Source organism: Peromyscus maniculatus, chromosome 14 (assembly GCF_049852395.1).
Source record: "Peromyscus maniculatus bairdii isolate BWxNUB_F1_BW_parent chromosome 14, HU_Pman_BW_mat_3.1, whole genome shotgun sequence".
In the NCBI taxonomy this organism is placed as follows: domain Eukaryota; kingdom Metazoa; phylum Chordata; class Mammalia; order Rodentia; family Cricetidae; genus Peromyscus; species Peromyscus maniculatus.
The window spans coordinates 52,751,558-52,768,803 of record NC_134865.1 but is presented as its reverse complement, the minus strand read 5'-3'; the positions used below and the strand labels follow the sequence as shown (position 1 = coordinate 52,768,803).

General features: G+C 42.6%; 1 protein-coding gene across 1 annotated transcript in view; it reads right to left on the bottom strand.

Moving 5' to 3' along the window:
- Exd2 (exonuclease 3'-5' domain containing 2) overlaps nucleotides 1-5,992 on the bottom strand; it is a 36,448-nt gene extending 30,456 nt beyond the window's left edge. Inside the window, exon 1 of the mRNA XM_006973099.4 lies at nucleotides 5,869-5,992. The gene's annotated coding sequence lies outside the window, so the exon portion shown is untranslated. The remainder of the gene's footprint in view (nucleotides 1-5,868) is intronic.
- Nucleotides 5,993-17,246: the final 11,254 nt, after the last annotated feature.

The window sequence follows — 17,246 nt, the reverse complement described above, 5'->3', positions numbered from 1 at the left end:
GCTTGAGTTACCTACCAAATTCCAGACCAGTTTGGTCTAGAAAGAAAGATCCTGTCTCAATAAATATATAGACAGACAGACAGATAGATAGATAGACAGACAGACAGACAGATGGATGATAGATGGTAAAGGTACTGTGGAATATTATTTTAAGATGTGTTACATTTGTTTATGCTGTGGAATATTTGTTTAATGATGCAAAGATGTGTTGTATTCTTTTATATTGCATTTGTTTAACTCTGTAAAGCTGTGTTTGTTACTGTGCCTGTCTAAATATCCAACTGGTCTAATAAAGAGCTGAACGGCCAATAGGTGGGCAGGAGAAAGGATAGGTGGCAGGCAGAGAGAATAAATAGGAGGAGAAATCTGGGAAGAAGATTGGTGAGGAGCAAGAAAAAGAAGGAGAGAAGGACATCAGGGGCCATCTACCCAGCTACACAGCAAGCCACAGAGTAAGAGTAAAAAAGGTATATAGAATAGAGAAAGAGAAACACCCAGAGGCAAAAGATAGATGGAATAATTTAAGTTAAGAAAAGCTGGCTAGAAATAAGCCAAGCTAAGGCCGGGCATTCACAAGAAAGAATAATCCTCCATATATTTATTTGTGAACTGGGTAGTAGTCCCCCAAAAGTGCAAAGAGTAAAAATACCAACTACATAAAGGGGCTGGGGCCCCCAGATTATCTTCCCATATCTCAAATGATCTAAGGACTCCCATAAGACCCCATCTTCCACAGCTCACACCATCTCCCAACAGTGCCACACTGGGGCCCAATCCTTTACCACAGGACCTTTGGGAGAAGCCACATCCAAACTGCAGTAACTGTTTTTCTAAAAATACTCAAACATCAATTCAATGTGAACCTAATTTTTAAAAAACTTTTTAAACAATAAATTGGCTACCAAGACATCCCAAACAGAGCCTGAAGAACTGGAGAAAATACTTGCAAGTCACGTATCTGTTAAAGGCATGTGTTTAAAATATAAACTCTTACAACTCAATAATAAAAGACAAATGAACTAATTAAAAAACATGATTAAGACTATGCATAGAGATCTGAAAGACAATTGAGCAATGGCCAAACAGCACATGAAAAGCTCCTTAACATCATTAGCTATTAGGGAAAATGCAAATCAAAACCACAATGACATAATGCTTCAAAACCACTACTGTGGCTCTCAAAAAGGCAGCTAAGAAGAACTGGCAATACTGTGGAGAAATGAGAAACTCTCACACACTGTCAGTGGGAATGCCAAATGGTGCAGCTGCTTTGGAGATCAGCCCGGCAGGTCTTCAACAGCTAAGCATAAAGACACCACAGGCCTCACAGTTCTATTACAACCACATGGAAGGGAAATAAAAACACATCCACAGAGAGTGCCGAGCATTACTATCTGTAACAAGCCCAAAGTGGAAATCATCCCAAAGCCTATTAACTGAGAGACACATAAAACAGCCTAGCTACAGGTTATGAGTTGAGCTGGGTCTTCCAAAAAGGTAAGGTGAAGTTCTACTCTCAGAACCCGGGCCTGTGCCCTTCTTAGGAATTAGGGCCTTCCATATATTATCAAGATAAAGTCGAGGCAGGTGGTGGCGCACACCTTTAATCCCAGTGCTTGGGAGGCAGAGGCAGGTGCATCTCTTGAGTTCAAAGACAGCCTAATCTACACAGTGAGTTCCAGGACAGCAAAAGCTAGAGAAACCCTGTCTTAAAAAGAGAAAAAGATAAAATGAGGTCATACTGATGTAGACTCAGCCTTAATCCAGTGTGACTGGTATCCTACAGAAAAGAAAAGGAAAAAAAAAAAAAAAAAAAAAAAGACAAAGGGAGACCCAAATGTGACAGGCACACGGGGAAGAAGTCAGGAGAAGATGGAGGTGGATACTAAAGTCAAGCAAACCAAAGAAAGCCAAGGATCTTTATTCCTAGAAGCTAAAAGGCAAGGAAGAATCCTCCCATCCCCAACTCCCCACCAAGGAGACAGAATAGTCCCCCAGAGACTTTAATCTTTAATTATGAGCCTCTAGACTCCCGAACTGTAGAACCAATTTTCTTTTGTTGTTGTTTTGTTTTGTTTTCGTTTTTCAAGACAGGATTTCTCTGTGTAGTTTGGATGCCTGTCCTGGACCTCGTTCTATAGACCAGGCTGGCCTCGAATTCAGAGAGATCCGCCTGGCTCTGCCTCCTCAGTGCTGGGATTAAAGGCATGCGCCACCACCACCCGGCCAGTTTCCATTATTTTAAGCCATCCAGTTTGTGGTCTTCGTGACCGCAGCCTTAGGGATGGAGAGATGCTCGGTTGTTAAGCGTACCTGTTGCTCTTTCAGAGGACCTGGGTTTGATTTCCAGCAGCCATTATCAGGTCTTCGCAACTGCCTGTAAATCCAACTCCAGGGGAATCTAATATTCTCTTCTGGTACTTGCAGGCATGTGCACAACACACACACACACACACACACACACACACACACACACACACACACACACACACGATGGTTCTGGCCTTTAATCCCGGGGAGGCAGAGGCATCTCTGTGAGTTCCAGGCCATCCAGGACTACACAGTGGGACCTTGTCTCAAAAAACAAACCAATAAACAATTCTTTTTAAAGTAAAGATACAAATGAGGGAAAGGTGTTCAAAAAGAATGTTTTGTTTAAATATTTACACATATATGAACTGCAAATAAATATTTTTAAAGTGTTTTGAAAACAAACTTGACCAAATTTAATAATTTCTTCTTTATATTAAACTTCTTTTCTACCACACTTTCTAATCTAGATAATAACGCCTTTCAGTTGCTATCTCTTCTAACATTGTAATACACATAATATGTACTATACACATATGAAAATAAAATCCATAGTGTATAGTTAATAACTGTATGGAATGGAGAGATGGTTCATCAGTTAGCACTTGCTGCTGCATATGTCTGCATCCACTTTTATGTGGATATTAGCTGTTAAGTCAATGATAACCAAGCTACAATCCACAGAACCACTAAGATTAGCTATAAAGTAAGGGACTAGATGGGACAGATAGATCTCATTAGGAAAAGGAAATAGAATAGTTGTAGATGGATGGGTGAGGGCTGGACAGAAGGGTCAAGTGGGAAGAGGGAGGGAATATGGGGAGAGACAGCTAAAATTAAGGGCCATTTGAGGGGTAGTATGGAAACCTAATATAGTAGAAGCTTCCTAAAACACACACACACACACACACACACACACACACACACACACACACACACACGTGTGTGTGTATATATATATATATATATATATATATATATATATATATGAAGGCAATCTAAATGAAATGGCCAAATAATGGGGGAGACAGAGTCCCAACTGGACATCTCATCACCCAATGAAGCTTCCAGTACTAGAATTGGGTTACATCTCATTGAGTTGTTGGCCAAAGGGGATCCATGGGAAACCCCAAACAACTGAGGCTGTTGACAAGACTACAGGTTGCTCTTCACAAACTGACAGCAAGGCCCCATTGCTGAAGACAACACCTACACAACTCATTGAACATGGAGATGTTGAGCTGGTGCCTACATAGAGCCTTCACCCCTAATTCTAGTGTCTTTGGTACAGGAAGGTACACTGCATGCTACCAAAAGAGAAAGTAAACACCAAGTCAGCCTCAAACCCTTGGATCTACCATGGTGCTCTGCCTGCAAGATATGCTAATGCAATGGCGACTGTGGTAGTTTGAATGTAACTGGCCCCCATAATTTCATAGAGAGTGGCACTATTAGGAGGCGAGGCTTTGTTGGGATAGGTATGGCCTGGTTGGAGGAGGTGTGTCATTGTGGGGGTGGGCTTTGAGGTTTCCTATGCTCAGGATACCACCAAGTGTCACAGTCAACTTCCCATGGCCTGCATATCAAGATGTAGCCAACACATCTGCCTACACACTGCTATGGTTCCCACTATGACGATAATGGACTGAACCTCAGAACTGTAAGCCACCCAATGAAATGTTTTCTTTATAAGAGTTGCCATGGTCATGCTGTCTCTTTACAGCAATAGAGACCCTAAGACAGTGGCACAAAGCTTGCTTGTGGGAGTAACCAACCATTATCTGATTTGGTGTAAGGTCCACTCCATGAAATGAAACCTATACCTAACATTGCTTGGGATGACCAAAAGCCATATACTAGATAGTTCAAGGACCTGAGTAAAACCAAATCCTACTGTTCTTTAAAAAAAAAAAAAAAAAAAAAAAAAAAGCAATAAAATGACTCCTAATGGCATTCTGCTATACTCATAGATCAGTGCCCTGCTCAGCCATCATCAAAGAAACTTCCTCCTGAAGTAGATGGGAACAAATACAGAGACCCACAGCCAGACATTACTTAGAGAATGAGACCTTGGAACACTCAGCTCTAAATGGGATATTTCCATCAAATCCCCCCACAGGGCTCAGGGAACCCCGAGGAAGAGGAGGTGGAAAGAGTGTAAGAGCCAGAGGGGAAAAAGGACACCAGGGAAACAAGGTCCTCTAAATCAACTTGATCAAAGCTCATATGAACTCACAAGAGACTGAGGCAGCAAGCACAGGGCCTGCGGTGGGTGTACACCAGGTCCTTTGCAAATATATTACGGCTTCCAGTTTAGTGTTTTTATGGGATTCCTGAGTATTCAAACAAATAGGTCGCTGACTCTTGGGTTTTCTCTTGGTCTCTTTCTTCTGTTTGTCTTGTCCAACTTTGATTTGCTGGTTTTATCTTATTATATTTTATTTTGTTACATTTTATTATTATCATCCCTCAGAAGCCTGTTTGTTTTCCAATGAGCAACAGAAAGGGAGTGTATCAGGATGGGAAGGGAGGTGGGGAGGAATTGGGAGGGATAGAGAGAGTAGAAACTGTAAGCAGGATATATTATGTGAGGGGGAAAAAAATCTATTTTCAATTAATTAAATAAATAAGTAAGTAGCACTAGCTGCTTTTCCAGGGGACCCAAATTTGGCTATCACTCCCATCAGGCAGCTCAAACCATCTGAAACTTCAGCTCCAGAAGATCAACACTCTTTTTGACAGCACACCCTCACAGAGATACACATACACACACAGATACAAACAAAAATAAATCTTGACGGCTGTGGTGGAACAAGTTTTTAATCCCAGCACTTGGAAGGTAGAGGAAAACAGATATGAGCTCCAGGCTAGCCAGGACTACACAGTAAAACCCTGTCACCACCCCCACCACACCCAAAAAAGTTAATAAAAATAAAACCAGTTTTGTGTTTCCAAGGAGATGTTATATAAGGGAACTTGCGTCCAATCGTATATCAAAAGCTTATAAAAGCTTGGGCTGTCTGAATTTTAATGAACAGATGTCAAATTTGAATAAATAAGGTTTAAAGTTCTAGTTTGATCTGCCCCGTGGATGTGAAAAGCCAAAGCCAGCGGTGGTTCCCTGCAAATGGCCGGGGCCACTGTGTGCGCCTGCAGGTACCCAGGTGGGGCGGGTCCCCCTGAGCCGGGAGGAAGGGCGGTAAGGGCTGCTTTTTAACTGACTGGGTCAGGAAGCCTCGAAGGGTTGGTGGATGCTCCTGACGAGAAGACGGGCGGATGGAAAGGGGCGGCCCGGGAAGGCTTGGGGACCAATGGCGGGGTGAGTCCTCCCCGAACCTTGAGGGCTCAACCGCCCACACCGAGTTAAGGACCAGGAGGCCGCGCCTCAGGGCGGGGAGAGGGGCAGGACCAACAACGCCTTGGGACCGCTGGAGCCCAACAGTCGCCCACGCGCAGAGTGGTACCTCCAGCATCCCGACCCTCTCGAGCCCCACTGGCAAGCCCTCTGCCCGGCACACACCCCCAGAGGAAGACTTTGCCAACCCGAGTTTCACTTACCTGCGGCCTCCAGCCTCGCCCGAACACCTGCGGCACCCCACGCTGGCAGGCTGGAACCCCCGGGGCGGTCTGGCCGCACCCACCCGGATGCATAAATGCCGTAGCCACTTCCGGCCCGGTAGCCGGCCAGGAGGATGTAAACCCCTCCTCCCCATGGCGTGTACCTATGGGCCGCGCCATTTTGTACGGAAGCCTCTCGGGCAGCTGTTACCTCCACTGCCTGGTTCTCTGTTTGAGGATGGGTTAAAATTGCAAAGACTTAATGTCGTCAGAAAAGTGGGGCTTTCTGAGATGGCGCTTTTGTCTTTTGCTTTTGGTTTTGAAGGAAGACGCCTACTGAACTTTCACAAATGCAATATAAGACGTGTAATTTTTCTCTTTTACCCTGGGTAGCGTTTCCCTACATTATTTTTCTTATATTTGGGCAGGAAAATAAGAAACTGTTTAAAGAATGTGTTCTTCATTAGAATGGTATGTTATCTTATGGCCATTAATAATTTATACCGTCTCTCTCTCTTTTTTAATGTGTTTTGTCTCCACATATACCTTGAAGCATGCCTGAAGAAGCCAGAAGAGGGAGTTCGATCCATCCTCTGGAACTGGGATTATGGAAGGTTGTGAGCCACTGTGTGGGGTTTGGTAATCAAACCTGGGTCCTCTGGAAGAGCAGCCAGTGCTCTTCACTGCCAAGCCATCTCTCCTGTCCCTTATATCCTCTTTTATAACAACCACAATATTGCCTGTATAGGAAGCCATTCATTTAGGATTGATGGGTTTTTTTTTGTTTTGTTTTGTTTTGTTTGTTTGTTTGTTTGGGAGGGGGGTTGTGGCAGGGTCCTGTGTACTACAATCTGACCTCTCCATATGTAGCCTTGAATTCCTGACCCTCCAGCTTCCATGTCCGGATTATAGGCAGGCATGTACTACCACACCCTTTTTATGCAGTGGCGGGGATGGAACCCAGGCACAGCAATGAATTTGACACCAGCCTGGGTTACATAAGACCCTATCTCAAGAAGGAGGAAGAGGAATTGTTTTTTTTATAAACTTTCATGATGTTTTTTTCTGTCCACTAAAGAAGCTTAGGAGCTAATTGGAAACACACACACACACACACACACACACACACACAATGTTAGAAGTGAGAAAGGATATCTTCTTACTTTGGGAAAATGCCTATAATAATCTTAGAACTTCATAAAGTCCTCTTAGACTGACGGTGATACTCTCACACACCACGCAAAGGCACAAGTCACTGAACAATCATGGGTTGAATCAGCATTCCTTTTGTTCTTGAGGGAGTTGCTGAGGGATTAAGCTGAAGATGTGTGACTGAAGAGACAAGAAAATCTAAGGCTCTATGTAAGGAGAACTGACACATGCCTGTACTCGCAGCACTGGCAGAAGGGAACCTGAAGACCAGAAGTTCAAAGTTATTTGTCATACTAGTAATGAGTTTCAGACCAGCTTGGCCTACATTACAGAGAGACTTTGTTTATAAAAGAGAGGGAAGAAAGGAAGGAAGACAGACTTAGAGAAGAATCAGCAAGGGTCCAAACTTCCTAGGAGGAGAATCTGTCTTTAGAAGAGAGCTATTAGTTTAAGGTGTTTGGTCTGTCAGGGAGAAAGTTGAGTGACGTCTCTGTCATTCTGTACTGCTTTTGTCCTAGCGGATTCTCTGGAGGAGTTTAAATAGATAGAGAATTCTGAATCCACTTTTGCAAGAAAACGGCACAAGGCCATTTCTGGATCTGCTGGAGCTGGAGGGTGAAGAGTGGATAGATGACGTGTAGACCACAGAAGAAACACCACTGCAAGAGACTTCAGTTGAAGGTGATAGCTTGAAGCTGGGTGGCAGGTCACCTGCCTGTAATAAAAGCTCTTGGGAGATGGAGGCAGGAAGACCAGGAGTTCAGCCATCCTCAGCTATATGAGAGAGACATGTCTAAACACACACACACACACACACACACACACACACACACACACACACACACAAGTGGGGGTGGGGGGAGAAGGGAAGAAGAGGAGGGAAGGAGAGAGAGAATAGGGAGGAACCACATACAACTCTATTTCCTTCTGAAACAATTGTTAATGTCCCGTAAAGGACAGGTATGGTCATACATACCTATAATCCCAGCACTGGGGAGGCTGAAGCAAGAGTTTCACTACATATTCGTGGAGGCCAATAGAGGCTCCCTAGTAAGGCCTTACTCAAGGTCAGAAAGTCTGAGCTTGCTTTACCCAGCAGGGCTACATAATAGGATGATTTGGCCAAAGGCATAGTTACCAGGTGTTTTGAAGGTCTACACTTGTTGGTACTTTATACCTCGACCTTGAGAGGGAGCGGTCTTTTGCTCCTTCCCTTGCTGATGTATAAAAAGCCCATCATGATTAAACTTGGGGTGACTGGGCATCGACCCAGGGCCCTCCTGAAGCTATCCTATATCCCTGTCTTTCTTGTTGTCTCCATCTATATTTCTATCTAATATGTCTTCATTCCTCACTCCTTCCCACAAGAACCCTTCAGCATGTCGGAGCTGGCCTCCGACACAAATTCAAGGCTACTCTGATTTATATATCATGTTCCAGACCAGCCAGGGCTACATAATGAAGACCCTATCCCAACCATGCCCCACCAAGTATATTAAACATAAACACAGAGAACTTCAAGGTAGGGGCTGGAGAGATGCCTCAGTGGTTATGAGCATTTGCAGTTCTTGCAGAGGATCCTGGTTCAGTTTTTAGCACCCACATGGCAGCTCATAAACACATGAAACTCTAGTTCCAACACCCTTTTCTGGCCAGCAAGCCCCACCCCAGGGATTTTCCCGTCTCAACCTCCACAGTGTTGGAGTTACAGTCGAAGCCATACCCGGTTTAGGTCAGTGCTGGGGATTTGAATTCAAGTCCTCGTGTTTTTACAGCAAGTACTCTTAACCCACTGAGGCACCTCTTCAGCACCAGGGTCATTGTCAAGGGGAAGCTGCAGCCACAGGATTACTTGAAAGTGGAAAACTCCCCCTCCCCGCTGCCCCCATGTATCAGGTTCTATGGGACCCATACTCTTCTTTGATCCGTTGAAGAATCCTAAAGACTCATACATTCTTGGGAAATTGATATAAGTACAAATAGTTATTTTCAGACATTCAAATACATTCCATGTGGTGAGTTTCTGATGACTTCCCTCTGCCCACTGTGCAACAGGCCAGTTTTGTATCAACCGAGAAAATGGATTTCCTTCCTGGGGCTGTCGCTGACTGGTAGAACCCTTGGCTTCCCTCAAGCGATGCCCTAGATACAATCCCCATGTTGCCAAAGGGAAGTGGGGGGTGGACGAGGGAGGGGAAGGGAGATGAAAAGGGGAGACAAGAAGGGAAATGTATTGCAGCATTCATGAATGGTTTGTATATTTGTCTGGCCTTTGGACATCCCATTGAACTCATTGTAACATATCTCCTGGTTCCCTCATTCATTAGTGAATTTTAAAAAAACAAATCTTTGAGCCATATTCATGTCATGTCTCTATAAGAGTCAAAATTTTACCATTTAAAATGTCTTTCCCCTTTAATAAGTCTAATTTAAATATTCACTTTTGGTAGAGTTTTTTTTTTAACCATAAATGTGAATTTTTATTTATCACTATAAAAATCTGAATTTTGGGCTGGAGAGATGGCTCAGAGGTTAAGAGCACCGACTACTCTTCCAGAGGTCCTGAGTTCAATTCCCAGCACCCACATGGTAGCTCACAACCATCTGTAATGAGATCTGGCACCCTCTTCTGTGTACATAATAAATAAAAAAAAAGAAGAAGAAGAAGAAAATACATGTTATTTAAAAAAAAAATCTGAATTTTAGGACTGGAGAGATGACTCAGTGGTTGCTCCTCCGGCACCCACACTCATGTGCCCATCCCCACATACAGGCACACACACACACATATACATAATTTAAAAATAAAACTTTAAAAATAATAAATATCAAAATCTGAATTTTAAACAGATTCTTGGACTAATTTTACAGCTCATTCAGCTTCAGCACCTGGGACTGAAGAGAGAACTCAGTGGTTAAGAGCACTGGCTGTTCTGCAAATGGTCCGGATTCACTGCCCGGCACCCACACTGCCTCTCACAGGCCTCAGAACTCCAGCCTCTGTGATTCTGTAACGCCCTCTTCTGCCCCCTGGCTGGTACTGCATGCATATACACAGGTGCATGTAGATCGAACACTCAAACGCATAAGACAACAATAAATAAACCTTTAAAATACGGAAAGCTTGAACACCCACCTCATCACCAGCAACTTTTCCAGGACTGCCAGGAGTTCTCCCCATTCAAGCCTGGGCGTCTTCAGCACTTATTTCTCCACTGAAAACGGACTGCAGGGGACGCATCCGGCACGCCTCTTCTGTCTTCCCCGGCGCCGCCGCCGCCGCCACTGTCTGCAGTCACTTTATTAGCTACTTCTTTGAAGTCATTTGCACCTCTGGGCTTATGATTTCCATTGTCTTCTGGATATGACAGACCTGCTGTCGCTGGAGGTCTCAAGTATATGGTGTTGTTTGTTTGTTTGTTTTTAGTAAAACCAATACAGAACAGATGAAGCAAAAAACATCAATTGTCTTGACATCTATATGAGATTCCATTATGGGCTGCTATTTTCTGATCATAGAATACATTTTGTCTTGGCATCACATTTAAGATCCATGCCAGGGAAGTCAATCAGGTGGGTTTTGGGCCTGAACATACTCAGCACTTAGCTCTAATTTTCTTTTTTTAAAAAAAGATCTACTTGGCCAGGTGGTGGTAGTGCACAGCTTTGATCCCAGTACTCAGGAGACAAAGGTAGGCAAATCTCTGAGTTCCAGGCCAGCATATTCTACAAGACTGAGTTCCAGGATGGCCAGGAATACACAGAGAAACCCTGTCTCAAAAAAACCAAACCAAAACCGAAAACAAACAAAAAAGATTTATTTGTTTATGTATATGGGTGTTTTATATTGCAGGTATATCTGCATACTAGAAGAAGACATCCAACAGTTGTGAGCCACTATATGGGTGCTGGGAATTGAACTCAGGACTTCTGGAAGAGCAGCCAGTGCTGTTAACTGCTGAACCATTTCTCCAGTCCTAGCTTGAATTTTCTAAATGCAACTTCACTATTCTGTCACTCTGGAAGGCTCACACCAAGCACACAACCTCTGAGGCCATCAGATGGATGTTTGGTGCTTTTCATCCTTGGAATTAGTGTTCTGTTTTGTTTTTTCTTCAGTATTTTTAATGTCAAACACAGCCAGCACTTTCATAGCATATCAGTCTTTCTGGGATCCAACAACTTGACTTAATACAGTCTAAGCATGTTACTGGCATAAAACAGGTAGACCAACGCAAAAGAATAGAGGACTCAGAAATAAATTGACAAAGCACACACACACACACACACACACACACACACACACACACACACACACACACAAAGAGAGAGAGAGAGATCACCATCACTTAAATCAAGAATGTCTCCCAAAAGCCCATCTATTGAATGTTTCATCCTCAGCCTGGTGCCAAGGCAGAACCTGTAAGAGGTGAGGCCATCCCTCAGAAAGGGATATTGAGAATTCCACCTCTTCTACCCTCTTCCCAACTGTAAAACAGGCCTCTTCAGATGCATGCTCTCTGCCATGAGAGACCACCTCACAAAGGCACAAGGGCAGTGGATATGGTAGCCTGAGATTCTGTTACCATGAACCAAAAAAGACTTTTCTGTTTATTTTTGATATGAACATCACTTTATTGTAATGAAGTCACAAACGAAAGCATCACACAACCAGATAAACATAGTGATTTAAATAAACAAACGTCCTGTCCCAAACTCCATCCATCTCAGTGAACTTCTGCAAGTTACAACTTCCACTCTAAAACCAGGGAGCTTCACTCAGAGTTTTACACTTGCACTGTCAATTACATTTTTATTATCCTATCCAACACACACACACACACACACACACACACACACACAGAGAGAGAGAGAGAGAGAGAGAGAGAGAGAGAGAGAGAGAGGAGACAGAGTTAAAGCTAAATCAACAATTAGCTTTATATCCTCTTTCACAGCTCCTGTCTTTTACCTGCATTGTCCTCCTTCATCACCTAATAGTGGCCGTCCTTGCTTTCTTTTCTAAATCCTGTTAGCATACATTATTTTAATGTGTATATATATATTATATATGTATATAATATATATATGTTAGTTGTTGTATAATATTATTTTAAGGTGTGTTACTTTTGTTTATGTTGCATTTGTTTAACTCTGTGAAGCTGTGTTACTGTGCCTGTCTAAAACACCTGATGGTCTAATAAAGAACTGGATGATCAATATCGAGGCAGGAGAAAGGATAGGTGGGGCTGGCAAGCAGAGAGAATATATAGAAAGAGAAATCTGGGAGGAGAAGAAGTAGCCAGAGAAGAAGGAGGACTCTAGGGCCCAGCCACCCAGCAAGCCACCGAGTAAGAGTAAGATTTACAGAAGTAAGAGAATGGGGAAAGACCAGAGGCAAAAGGTAGGTGGGATAATTCGAAGTTAAGGAAAGCTGGCAAGTAACAGGCTAAGATAAAGCTAGACATTTATAAGTAAGAATAAGCCTCCATGTCTCCATGTGTGATTTATTTGAGAGCTGGGTGGTGGGGCCCCCCAAAAGAGCCAAAAGATAAAAAACAAATAACCCCAACATTTTGGTGTTCCAACATGGTGTTCCAACATTTCCACAGAGCCTGAGAAAGCTTTGGGGGGGGGGGGAGGATATGGCTCATTTAAGAGTTTCTGCCTGGGCTGGAGAGATGGCTCAGCGGTTAAGAGCATTGATTGGCTCCTCTTCCACAGGCCCTGAGTTCAATTCCCAGCAACCACATGGTGGCTCACAACCATCTATAATGAGATCTGGTGCCCTCTTCTGGCATGCAGGCATATGTGCAGGCAGAACACTGTATACACAATAAATAAATAAATTTTAAAAAAGAAAAATAAATAAAAAAAAGTTTCTGCCTGCTGGTAAGCCCTTGAGCAGCCAGTAGGAACAAAAAAACTAAGTGAAAATGCCTATCACAGTGCAAGCATCAGAATTCTCGAGCTCTAGGAAAGTTGAATGCAGTTCCTGGTCAGACAAACCTCTGAACCAGCCGGGAGTTTCACACTTGGTTTTCATGACCCGAGAATCGGGCGGAGGCAGCTGAGAGCCACGTGCAGTGGATCCAGGTTTAAGTTAGCAGTTTAAAGGTTTGCTTACATGGTCAAAAAAGGCTGAAGATATGCAATAAAAGAGATCCAGATGGAGAAACCTCTAAACAGGTTACAGTGTGTTTAACAATGTGTGTAGGCTTAAGGAAAGGAAAAGGGTATAGCCATAGAAAAAATGAATAGTCTAAAAATAATAATAAAGTCATTAAAGAGTAAAAGTAATGTAAAAGAAAAAAGCCATGTAAGTTGGGAGATACACAGGGACTCTAGATCCTGTATAGTATTGTGTTGGTTTTTTTTTTTTTTTTTTTTTTTTGAGACAGGGTTTCTCTGTGTAGCCATAGGCTGTCCTGGAACTCACTCTGTAGACCAGGCTGGCCTCAACTCACAGAGATCCACCTGCCTCTGCCTCCCAAGTGCTGGGATTACAGGCGTGCACCACCACCGCCTGGCCGTGAATGTAATCTTTACTTGATAATTATTCTTATTGTGTACAGTCTTGTTGTGTTAAAGACAAAACCTTTCATTTTTTTTTGTTTAGACAAAAAGGGGGAAATGTTGTAAAATATTATTTTAAGGTGTGTTACTTTTGTTTTCTGGAATATTTGTTTAATGATGCAAAGATGTGTTTGAGTAAATAAAATTCACCTGTGATCAGGAGGCTGAGTCAGCAACTAGTGGACAGGAAGTGGTAGGGAGGAGCCAGATGGAGAAGGATTTTTAAGGAGGGGTGAGGAGAAGCATGAGGCATTTTTGGAGAACAAGAACAAGGAGAGGAGGTGAGCTACTTGCTATTCAGCCTCTCAGAAGAGCCAAGTTCCACCTTAACCTTTGAATCTTGAGTTCTTTAGAGGGAGAGAGATTTAGTTACATTCCCTTCATAGCTTTGAAAGAGTCAGTGCCTGAGGGAATAGAATTCCCTCCAGCTACGGATGGCCCTTGTGGCCTAACCGCTGCTGGTAATGGTGAAGTTGCAGAATTGCAGTTGATATTTTGGACAGCTGTGGCTTAAAAGGCAGCAACAATTAAATAAAAGGACAACATTAGTTGACAAAAGTATACATTCTAAGCCTGTTATTGACATAAAAACAGGTAGACCAGTGTAACAGAATAGAGAACTCAGAAATGAACTGACAAAGCTCAAATTATCTAATTTTTAACAAAGGAGGCAAAAACATACATTTGGAAAAGTGTGGTGATATACTGTGTACTCTAATAAGCTTGCCTGAGGATCAGAGGACAGAACCAGCCACTAGATTAGAAATAGAGCCAGGCACACACGTTTAATCCTAGCACTTGAGATCTCATGCCTTTGCTTGGGAAGCACACATGCCTTTAATCCCAGGAAGTAATATGGCAGGGCAGAGAAAGGTATACAAGGCGTGAGGAGACAGGAGCTCACTCTCTTGAAGCTGAGGATTTCGCAGAGGTGAGAACTAGTGGGCGCTTTTCTGCTTTTCTCATCTTTTGGCTTTCACCATGATATCTGGCTCTGGGTTTTTTGTTTTTATTAAAAGACCATCTAAGGGGTTGGAGAGATGGCTCAGAGGTTAAGAGCACTGACTGCTCTTCCAGAGGTCCTAAGTTCAATTCCCAGTGCCCACATGGCAGCTCGCAATTGCCTGTAACTCCAAGATCTGATATCCTCATTCAGACATACATGCAGGCAAAGCATCAATGCACATAAAATTAAAAAAAAAAAAAAAGACCATCTAAGATTCGAACAACAGAAAAGGGTAGCCTATTTACAAACAATGCTGGCAAAACTGGATCTCCACCTGAAAAACAATGAATTTAGGTGATTAATACCTCTCACTTTGTATAAAAATCAACTTGAAATGGATCAAAGACTTTAATTAAAAACCTGAAATGCTGAAGCTATTAAATGAAAGTACAGGGAATGCTCTTCAAGACAGGCAAGAACTTTCTGAACAGAACTGCAACAGCACAGGAACCAGCCCCAAATATCAACAGGTGGGACTCCATGAAAATAAAGTTTCTTCCCAGCAAAGAAAACAGCCATCAGAACAAACAGACAGCCCACAGGATGGGAGAAAATCTTTATCAGCTACATTTCGGATGAAGGGCTGATATCCAGAATTAATAAAGGGGGCTGGAGAGATGGCTCAGAAGTTAAGAGCACTGACTGCTCTTCCAAAGGACTGGGGTTTAATTCCCAGCAACCACATGGTGGCTCATACCCATCTTTAATGAGATCTGGTGCCCTCTTCTGGCCTGCAGGCAGAATACCATATATATATAATAAATAAATAAATCTTTTAAAAAATGTATAATGGATGGTAGAAATTAAATACCAATGAAATATAACTGCTGAATAACAAATGTTCTAATAAATTAAATAGGTTAAAAAAACAAACAAGGGGCTGGAGAGATGGCTCAGAGGTTAAGAGCACCAACTGCTCTTCCAGAGGTCCTGAGTCCAATTCCCAGCAACCACATGGTGGCTCACAACCATCTGTAATGAGATCTGGCACCCTCTTTCGTATACATAATAAATAAATAAATCTTAAAAACAAACAAACAAACAAAAAACAAAAAACTCACCAAGCGGTGGTGGCACAAGTCTTTAATCCCAGCACTCAGAGGCAGAGCCAGGTGGATCTCTGTGAGTTCAAGGCCAACCTGGGCTACAAAAGTGAGTTCCAGGAAAGGCGCAAAGCTACCACAGAGAAACCCTGTCTTGAAAAACCTAAAAAAAAAAAAAAAAAAAAAAACCTCACTGCCAGGCAGTGGTGGTGCATGCTTTTAATCCCAGCCCTCAGGAGGTAGAGGTAGGCAAATCTCTGAGTTCGAAGAGCCTGGTCTACAAAGTGAGTTCCATGACACCTAGGACTACATAGACCCCCTCTGGAAAAAAAAACTAAAACAAATCCTTCACAAATGACCAATAACTTTTACATTTTTTTTTTACAGTGCTAAGAATTGAACCCAGGGTCTTGTGTATACTAGGCAAGCACTCTACCAATGAATCTCTAGCCTGGATGAATAAGCAATCTATTTTTAAAACTATTTAACATCCTTAGTTGTCAGCGAAGTATGAATTGAAACTACTTTGAGATACCAGTACACCCAATCAGAATGACTACATCAAGAAATCTGAAAATGTTGAGGATGTGGAGAAAGAGGAACCCTTATTCATCACTAATGAGAGTGAAAATTAATACAGCCATTATAGAAATCAGCTTGGAGGGTTCTCTCCTAGACCTTATGTAGCTGGAAGTTTCTCTGGTCCCGCCAGGTCCTGTGATCCTGCAGCCACTTATAAAAACAATCAATCAATCAGAGGCTTATATTAATTACTAATTGTATGGCCTTTGGCAGGCTTCTTGCTAGTTAGCTCTTATAACTTAACCCATTTCTATTAATCTATAAGTTGCCATGTGGCTGTGGCATTACTGGTCTGCTGGCATCTTGTTGCTCCTTTGACGGTGGCTGGCATCTCTCTCTCTCTCTCTCTCTCTCTCTCTCTCTCTCTCTCTCTCTCTCTCTCTCTCTGTCCCTCCACTTGGATTTCCCACCTGGGTGTAAACTTTCTTGCCATAGGCCAAAACAGCTTTATTTACTAACCAATGAGAACAGCATATAATGGTGTACAGAAAGATATCCCATAGCACTTATACCCAGAGAAACCATATCCTTTCATTGAGATAGCTTCATACCCACCTAGATGCCTATCAGCAGATGAATGGATAATGAAAATCTGGTACATATATGAAATTGAATATTCAGCATAAAGAAAAATGAAATCTACTACTAGCCTCAGGAGTATCACTCACATATCTGTGAGTTCGAGGTCAGCCTGATCTACAGAGTGAGTTCTAGGACAGCCAGGACTGCATGGAGAAACCCTGTCTCAAAAAAGAAAGAAAGAAAGAAAGAAGAAGAAGAAGAAGAAGAAGAAGAAGAAGAAGAAGAAGAAGAAGAAGAAGAAGAAGAAGAAGAAGAAGAAGAAGAAGGAAAGAAACATGAAATTACAAAATTTGTATGAGATGGTGATGGTTGGTTTTAATTTTGAGATAGTATCTTACTCGGTAGCCCAGGTTTGCATGGAACTCACTTTATAATCCAGGCTGGCCTGAGATTCATAGCAGTTGTTGCCATTCTGTCTCAGCTTCCAACATGCTAGGATT